The sequence below is a fragment of the Clupea harengus genome, chromosome 22 (genome assembly GCF_900700415.2).
Source record: "Clupea harengus chromosome 22, Ch_v2.0.2, whole genome shotgun sequence".
Taxonomy (NCBI): domain Eukaryota; kingdom Metazoa; phylum Chordata; class Actinopteri; order Clupeiformes; family Clupeidae; genus Clupea; species Clupea harengus.
In genome coordinates, this window is record NC_045173.1 from 9,766,771 (window position 1) to 9,775,774 (window position 9,004).

The following is a 9,004-nucleotide window of genomic DNA, read 5'->3' on the forward strand; positions in this document are numbered from 1 at the left end:
TAAATGACATGATGCAAAGCTCTTTGTTTCCGGGAACCTTTTGCTTGGGTGAATAATAACAAATCAGGTGTTGTTTGTGGCTAGTCACTTTTCTATTCTTATGCACCTCTGTCCTGTGATGTTTGTCTGAAGTGATGGAGCATTGTTTTCACATCCCCTCTATGCACTGGGTTTCTGTCTTTTGCCTCCTGCCGCCCTCACTCTCCCGTGCCCGCCTCCCTTCTCCCCTTCTCCTGGGCACAGGCCGTCCTGGGGTCGCACCTAGCCACGATTTAAGGATGAAATGTATTATGTATGTCAATGTCAATTTATTTATAACGCACATTTTTAAACAGCAGCAGCTGACAAAAGGACTGTACAATCAAAACAGCAACACCATGAACTCAACACAGTAAAGACACAGAGACCAGTTGAAAACAAAACAAAAAAGATAATAGATAAGAGGACAATAAATACAAGCAATACTAACAAAGTGAATAAATAAAAGCAATAAAAAAGGTAAATACAAGAACATTGGGGTTGGATAGAATTTTAATAGTCTCAATACAAGGAGTACAAGAGTCTCTAGTGTAAGTCAGATCTTTACAAGGTTTCCAGAAACATGGGAAACTGTTGTCACAAAATGCAGCGCCAGGATCCCACCTCCGGCCTCAGATGTTTAAATCATTTAAGATGTTGAATGTCTTTGTTCTGGCCAGGTATTCAAAAGAAAAGTGACAAAATTGTGCTTTGAGTGTTTCTTTATATAGAACTCCCATAGGTATTCATTTGTGTAGCCATATCCACCTGCTAAATATAATTTGTATTATTGCCATACAACATATTTATGCTTATATTCTTGACTTGTGTTTAAAACACTTCTTTGATTTGTTTTGTATTATATATATTGTATTATTGTATTATATATATATAGGCAATACAATAAACTGTTAATTGTTAATCTGTCTTATGTTTATAACTTTCAGTAGTTCGTAGTAGAATCATGCAATAACTGGGCAGGATTCATTCTTGTAGGTTGAGGCAGAGTTGTGTGATGGTCTGACACTATGTTACTGACCGTGCCAGGTTAGTCATCTGTAGTAGTTATATTGTGACAGTCCCTGAACTATTAAACAGACTGCCGGCAGATTGTAGGGATGTCTGTAAGTGGCTTCTTTGGGAACTCGGATAAGTCCTTGGTGAACGAGTAATAAGACAATTATTGTCGGGTAAGACAATCGCACATTGAACCCTCGGCCGTTAGTTGGTTGCTATCCTTTGGCCAGCAGCGGTTCCCTACAATGACTTAATGCAATGAAGAAGAAAACAGCTTGTCTCACCTGCTGTCACATCATGGCATGCCTTCACTGGGATTATTTCACACCTTGACATTAATCATTTAATTATAACTGTGGTCACGTGTTGCCATAGCCAGTGAATTGCGGAACCTTTTTCTCCGTCACTCTACAGATTCATTATTCACTGCTGAAAAGGTTACATTGATTTTTTTTAGGGGAGGGATGGGTGCCATTTCCCTGGGTAGCACCAAAATCAATGACACCAATGATTTTTGACAGTGGTGGCAGAGGGCGGGCGGGTGGGATGCTGGGTATTTCAGGTGCTGGAAGATTGTTTGCATTGCAGAAAGCCAGCAGAATGAAGAGTAATGACCACACGACAAAGCTTTAATGTCAGGGTCAATGTTGCCATGCACAGTGCAAGGCTGATATGACAGCACTGTGTTTATGACATGGAGTTTCAATGGGCCTCAGATGCCTAATGATCTCTACAAAGTTGCCATCCCATCTGTAACACCTCACTAAATACGTGACAATCATACATAGAGATGGACGTATATAATGCGCATTTACAGTGTGTTCCTTATCGCAGTTCACTGCGATATAACAGAATGGTACATGACGTCAGTCATGGACCCAAATCGAAGCATTTATCCATTCACGCCTGAAAGGCCGCGATTCGTCTGTGCTTTCTCCTGAGCCCGCCCCCTCAGGAGTCTATAAATTCATCAGCACAGCACGAATATATCCTCTTTGAAAAACTTCGCAAGACGAAGCCCCAGCTCCGAGTAAATCCTCTACGCTACCAAAGTCAAAGAGTTTTGTGTGCTTTGCTCTCTACGGGTTGGTGAGTTATTCGGGTTCTTTACCCTCACTAGCTCAGAGCGCTGCAAAATTCGTTGACTCAACTAAATTTTGGAAGTAGTAGCCACTATCCTAGCTGCCTAGCTGGCTAAGTTTCTTACTAGCCTGCTAGCATTGCTAACAACGTGTTCGTTGCTAATAGTGTGCTTGTGTATCAATACTTTCTTCTACTTTCAGAACAAAGATGTCCAGACAATACCCCGACTGTGGGCATGTGCGAGTCAAGGGTGACCGCCACCGTCGGTGCGTGGCCTGCCTCGGCAGGACCCACGCAGAGGCGCCGCTCTCAGGCGTCGACCCTGCCTGTGGCATCTGCGCTAGCCTGACGCTAGCCAAGGCTACAAAGCGCCTCGCGCTATGGGAGCGCATGGACGCTGGGAGGGCTGCACCGGCTCCATCCGGGGTTATTACCCTCGTAGGACCGAGTGCGCCCTCAGCCTTAGGCAACGTGAGTGCAAGCAGCCGCTTTACAGCCGCAGCTTCACCAGTTAGCCTCTCCCCGTCGCTGCCACCTGCCAGCCCAAGGGCCACGGGCCGCGAGGCGGTGGAGCTACTACCAGCCGAAGTCCTGCCCGAACTGGAGCTGGACTTCGGACTGGATGATGATAGTCTGCTGGGCTACTCCGACGAGCACAGCTCGGACGCAGAGGCCATGCAGACGAGCCAGGATGTTCGGCCGCGGGTAGCCTCACCCCCGGCCACGTCACGGACTCTGGGCCAGCAACTCCACGAGGTTGCGCTGAGAGCAGCCAGCTGCCTCGGGCTCCCTCTCCCTCCCCCTCCCAGCGTGCGGTCCTCGCTGCTGGACGGGGAGTTCTACGCTGGCCCCGCCACACCAGCTCCTAGTGCCCTCCCCTTCTTTGAGGAGGTCCACGAAGAGCTGCAGGCGACGTGGGCGACCCCCTACTCGGGCCGTGCCCCAGTGCCGGGGTTCGCCCTGTACATGCACCTCGACAGGGCTAGTGAGAGCGGCTACCTCTCCTTCCCTCAGGTCGAGGATGCAGTAGCGGGCTACCTTTCGCCCGCCTCCCCCACGATGCGCCTCGGCCAGAAGCCCCTCCTGCCCACGCGAGTGGCCAGGCACCAGGCGGCGCTGGCTGAGAAAGCCTGCTTGGCTGCAGGGCAGGCTGCCTGCACAACCAACACGGCACCGCTGCTACAGCGTTACCAGGCCAAGCTCCTGACAGAGCTAGCCTCGTCGTTGGGGGAGGATCACCCGTCAGTGGTGGAGCTCCGTCGGGCAACGGATCTCTCACTCCGACTCACCAGGTGCACCTCTCAGGCCCTGGGGAGGGTGATGGGTACCGCGGTGGCTACCCAGAGGTCCCTGTGGCTGTCACTGTCCAAGCTCTCGGACAGAGAAGGCACCGCTCCTCCACGCCCCGGTCTGTGTCCGGGGCGTCTTCGGTAAGGCAGTCGATACGATGGCTGCCAAATTCGAGGAGCAGCAAAAGAGCAGGGAGGTATTCCAGGCTTGGATGCCTCGCTCTAGCGGCCCGGGCGAGCAGTCCTCATCGGGACACACTACGCCCACACAGGGCCAGAAGCGAAGCGGGTTCCGTTCGCCAGCCCCTCCGGCAAAGGTGCCCACCAGACGAGGCTGGCAGAGACACCCCTTCCGCCCTCCAGCTCAGCCTGCAGCCCAGCAGCAGCCAGCTGCGCGCCGGCCCAGGGCGCAGCCCACGCCCCACGGCAGCATGCCGCTCGCCGCGGGCGGGGCAAGGGCAAGCCTCCGGCTACCTGATGGTGACAGTTACCCGGTGACCACACAGGGGGGAGCGGTGGAGCCCACACCGCCTCCACATACATCCGCCCGTTGCTCACATGCAAAAATCATGTCCAGCACGGTAAGCAGCTTCTCACAAGCACCACACTCATACGTCCCAACACCTGCTCCAGAAGGCGCAGTGCCCAGACATGCTTGTGCAACTCCCCCCGCGATGCACACAGTGCAATCGCACCCCCCATTTTTTTTCAAAACCATGAGGGGGCAACCCCAGATCTCGTCCCCCTCCCTAGGCGGAGCGGGCGCAGATCTAGGCTTTGACTCATTGACCATGAGCGGGTTAGTTCCCGACCGATTCAACTCAAAGCCCAGCCTGGCTGGCTGTGTGGCGAGTTGGCGCCAATGCGCAGTCTCACCATGGGTGCTGAGAACGATCACAAAGGGGTACGTGCTGCAATTCGCCCGTCCCCCGCCGCCATTCGGCGGAGTGATCCAATCGGTGGTGCAGCAGGGACAGTCTCACTTCCTACGGGAAGAGATAGTCTCCCTGCTCAGAAAAGAAGCAATAAGCGTAGTGCCTCCCGAGGAGGAAGCTTCAGGCTTCTACAGCCGTTACTTCCTGGTCCCCAAAAAGGACGGGAATTATCGGCCAATATTAGATCTACGTGTGTTGAACAAAGCACTCATGCCACTACGGTTCAGAATGCTGACCCCACGCCGGCTAGTGCAGTTCATAAGACCAAACGATTGGTTTATCACGATAGACTTAAAAGACGCATATTTCCACGTTCCGATCCACCACAGACATCGGAGATATCTGAGGTTTGCATTCGGAGGAATAGCGTACCAATTCAACGCACTCCCGTTCGGCTTAGCTCTGGCGCCGAGGGTTTTCACAAAGTGCGTAGAAGCAGCCATCGCCCCATTACGACTACGCGGTTTACGCTTATTCAATTATTTGGACGATTGGTTAATAGCTGCTCATTCAAAGGCCGCAGCGGTGCAGGATGGCCATCTAGTGGTGGCACACCTGCATCGACTGGACTTTGTGATAAACAAGGAAAAAAGCGTTCTGTGCCCAAGCCAAACTACGCATTTCCTAGGCATGATTCTAAACTTCACCCCCATGGAGGTCAGGCTGTCTCGAGAAGGAATAAATGCCATCAAAACATGTGTGCGCCAGTTCAGACTGGGACAGTCAGTCTCGTCGCTGTGCTGCCAACGCCTGTTGGGAATGATGGCGTCAGCCGCTATCGCGCTCCTGCTGGGGATGTTGCGTATGCGGCCGTTCCAGATATGGTATCTGTCTCTGAGGCTCAACGCAGTCACAGACAGGCACCGCAGGGTAACAGTGTCCTCAAGATGCAGGAGGGCCCTGACAATCTGGAAAGCCCCCTGGTTTCTCGCTGCGTCAGGCACTATGGGCATAGTGACGCGTCGCGTAGTAGTAACCACAGACGCCTCCACCAAAGGGTGGGGAGCGGTTTGCGAGGGGAGAGGCGTGAACGGTCTCTGGTCTGCGACAGAGGCCGCGTCTCATATAAATGTGTTAGAACTGCGGACAGTAGTCCTGGCTCTACGACACTTTCTGCCCAGACTGAGTGGTCAGCATGTGTTAGTGAGGACGGACAACACTGCGGCCTTGGCGTATATAAACCGTCAAGGCGGAGTGCGCTCCCAGTCACTGCACCATTGGGCGAACCGCCTGCTCCTGTGGGCAGCGATTCACGTCCTTTCCCTAAGGGCAGTTTCATATTCCAGGTCACCTCAACTACGGTGCGGACCTGTTATCGAGGGCGACCCTCGAGCAGCAGGCTGGTGTCTACACCCTCAGGTGATAGAGCAGATCTGGATGCGTTTTTTCAGGGCGCAGGTGGACCTGTTTGCGAACAGGCAGAATACCTGCTGCCCGCTCTGGTTCTTGCTAGGGGGCGACAACCCCCCACTGGGCATAGACGCGCTGGGCCACCAGTGGCCAGACCTGCATCTATATGCTTTTCCCCCGATCCCGCTCCTCCAGCAGGTGCTGTGCAGGGTAGCGGACGAGGGCAGGGAATTGATATTGATAGCCCCCCACTGGCCCAATCAGCCGTGGGCAGCAGATCTAGTCAATATGTCAGTGCAACAGCCCTGGGAGCTGCCTCTACGGAGAGACCTCCTAACGCAGGCGCACAGGACAGTGTGGCACCCCCATCCGGAGCGGTGGCGTCTCAGGGCCTGGCACCTCATAGCGTCAGGCTTATCGTGGCTACGATACAGAGTTCCCGAGCGGTATCGACACGAGCTCTGTATACGCTGAAGTGGCGCAGGTTTTGAACGATGGTGCGCTGCGCGTCAGCATGACCCCATTAACTGTGCGCTGGGCGTTATACTAGAATTCCTACAGCAGTTGTTTGATGAGGGGAAGGCGGCTTCCACTCTCAAGGTGTACCTGGCAGCCATTTCAGCCTGCCGCGCAGGCATTAATGGCAGTTCTCCTGGCAGTCACCCGCTAGCGTCACGCTTTATGGCGGGGGTGAGACGGCTCAGGGTGCCAGAGAGGCACCTCATACCCTCTTGGGATCTGCTGGTTGTGTTACGTGCTCTCACAGGGCCTCCGTTCGAGCCCCTGGAGACGGTGGACATAAAGTTTGTCTCTTTAAAGACCGCGCTGCTACTGGCGTTAACGTCAGCAAAGCGTGTTGGTGACATGCAAGCCCTGGTCAGTCAGCCCATCGTGCCTTCAGTTCTCGATCGCTGGTGACAGAGTGGTTATGCGACCTAATGCTGCTTACACACCTAAAGTGGTGGCAACCCCATTCCGCAATCAGGTGATTGAATTAGCAGTTTTCTCGCCTCCTCCTTTTGCGTCAGCAAGGAGGAAACGTTTGAATAAGCTCTGTCCAGTACGCGCTCTCCGCTGTTATGTAGAGCGCACTGGAGCTTTCAGACAGTCAGATCAGCTATTTGTGTGCTTTGGTGCACGAGCAAAAGGCAGACCTCTATCAAAACCGAGCCTCTCCCGTTGGATAGTAGAGGCTATCGTGTTGTCTTATAAGAGCTTGTCTTTAGATCCCCTGGAGAAGTTGCATGCGCACTCTATGCGGGGGGTCTCGTCTTCCTGGGCCTTACTAAAGGGTGTCTCAGTGGAAGATATTTGCAAAGCTGCAAGCTGGAGTTCTCGCCACACTTTCATTAGATTCTATATGTTAGATGTCTCTGAATCCCCTGGCCTGAGAACGATATAATGATGAGTGTTCATTAGTGTCTACATGTTATGTTGCACATGAAACATCCCAGGGTGGTTCTCTACGGGCGCGGGATCACGGATGCCTGCCGTCTATGTTGAAGGTTGCCCTGTAAAAAGTTCACCACCAGCTGCCGTATGAACCTCTAGGAGGGCAAAGGCTTGAATAAAGTTGGTGTGTGTGATTGGCTGCCACTGTACTATCACGCGGGAATATTCTGTTATATCGCAGTGAACTGCGATAAGGAACGTCTCGGTTACTTACGTAACCTCGGTTCCTTAAGCAGGAACCAGATATAACAAGTTTGGCGTGTACAGTGTTACCTTGGTTTGATATTTCTTGCTCAGTTTTTCTTTCCAAGGATATATTCGTGCTGTGCTGATGAATTTATAGACTCCTGAGGGGGCGGGCTCAGGAGAAAGCACAGACGAATCGCGGCCTTTCAGGCGTGAATAGATAAATGCTTCGATTTGGGTCCATGACTGACGTCATGTACCATTCTGTTATATCTGGTTCCTGCTTAAGGAACCGGGGTTACGTAAGTAACCGAGACGTTTTCCCCATAGTAAATATATGTTTGTAGTTTGTTTAGTTTAGTGTAATTATATTGTGCATTGTGTAGGGGATATTATAAAGTGTGTGCATTACCATTTAGCTTTGAGGGGGATTTAATAAATATCACATATTGATCAAATATATGTAGCGCCCTCTCGGGTACAGTCGACTACGCCACCCCTTGAAGTGGGCTAAATTATGTCAGAGCAAGGGGAACTCAATAACACTATTGCCAGTTTTTGGTGAAAGTATAAAAATAGTCCTTTATTAATAAATAGTAGACACGAGTAGCGTTGGTTGGTCCACCAGATATAATACAAAAAAAGACATAGAACACAAATAGGGGGACTGGGGAACCTCGGTAATGGGCCACTAGGAGAACTGATGTCAAGGCCAGGTCTCTAACACACGTGGTCTTGTGCACACTAAATAACACGTGTTTAGATTCAGGGAAAATGCACTACATATCCAAGACACTCTGTGATATGTGACACGGCAATTAAGAGTTCAAACTACATGCACACTGCAATCTCTGTTAGGCTACTAGAGTGAGAAAAACTACAGAGACGGCTATCCAAGGCAGGTACTAATGGGCCTTATAAGCACCGAGGCTATCGCTGTGGAGGGGGGAGGGAAGACCAAAAACTGGAAGTACAGCAAAAAATAAATAAATAAATAAATCCAATCTAGCCTGCGGCTCACATTAAATAGGTGGTACCTACACAAGCTACTTAGGCCCGATAGGCTAGAGGAACAAAAAGAAAAGTAAACAAACTATAAGCCAGCACCAATGCATCAAACACACATTAAAAAGAGAACAGCAACTAGCATCCCTGTGTAAGCTGCGAGGGTCTATCACTGGCAAGTATATAAAACAAACACTGGTAAGATGGTTACTGGTACTTTTACCATTGTGCAAAATAGCAATCACAACAAGTAATCAACTTTGCTAATCCCACAGCCTTCAAAAGCAGTACACATGGAAAAGGCAATGGCAGAACACTAATTAAAAACATCAAGACATGGCAGTGTTAGCCAGCCTACATTATTACCCGTACAAAATGAATGGCCGCTATGGCCTGCTGGTATGCCACACAGTAACACGGATCAGGCATAACATACCTTTTCAACAAGGCTACGAACACTGTAGCTGATGGCTTCCTGAGAACAACTCCCCTCACTGCTACGGTAACAGTGCCCAGCAGACACTGGTGAAGGATAAATAAACGTTACATGACTAGCCTGTATTATACTACAAACAGAAGTCTATTACAACGGATACGTTTAATAACGTACCTTGTTACGCACAACAACACGGCGTCATTCTCCCACATGCACATCAACATACAGCGGCT

At 50.9% G+C, this 9,004-nt stretch overlaps 1 long non-coding RNA gene across 1 annotated transcript; it reads right to left on the minus strand.

The window, feature by feature from the left end:
* Positions 1-8,489: 8,489 nt before the first annotated feature.
* Positions 8,490-9,004, minus strand: LOC122128620. The gene is made up of 3 exons (XR_006151507.1): positions 8,946-9,004; positions 8,772-8,857; positions 8,490-8,507 (listed from the first exon to the last, which is right to left on the minus strand). It is a non-coding gene; the product is annotated as an uncharacterized LOC122128620 (long non-coding RNA).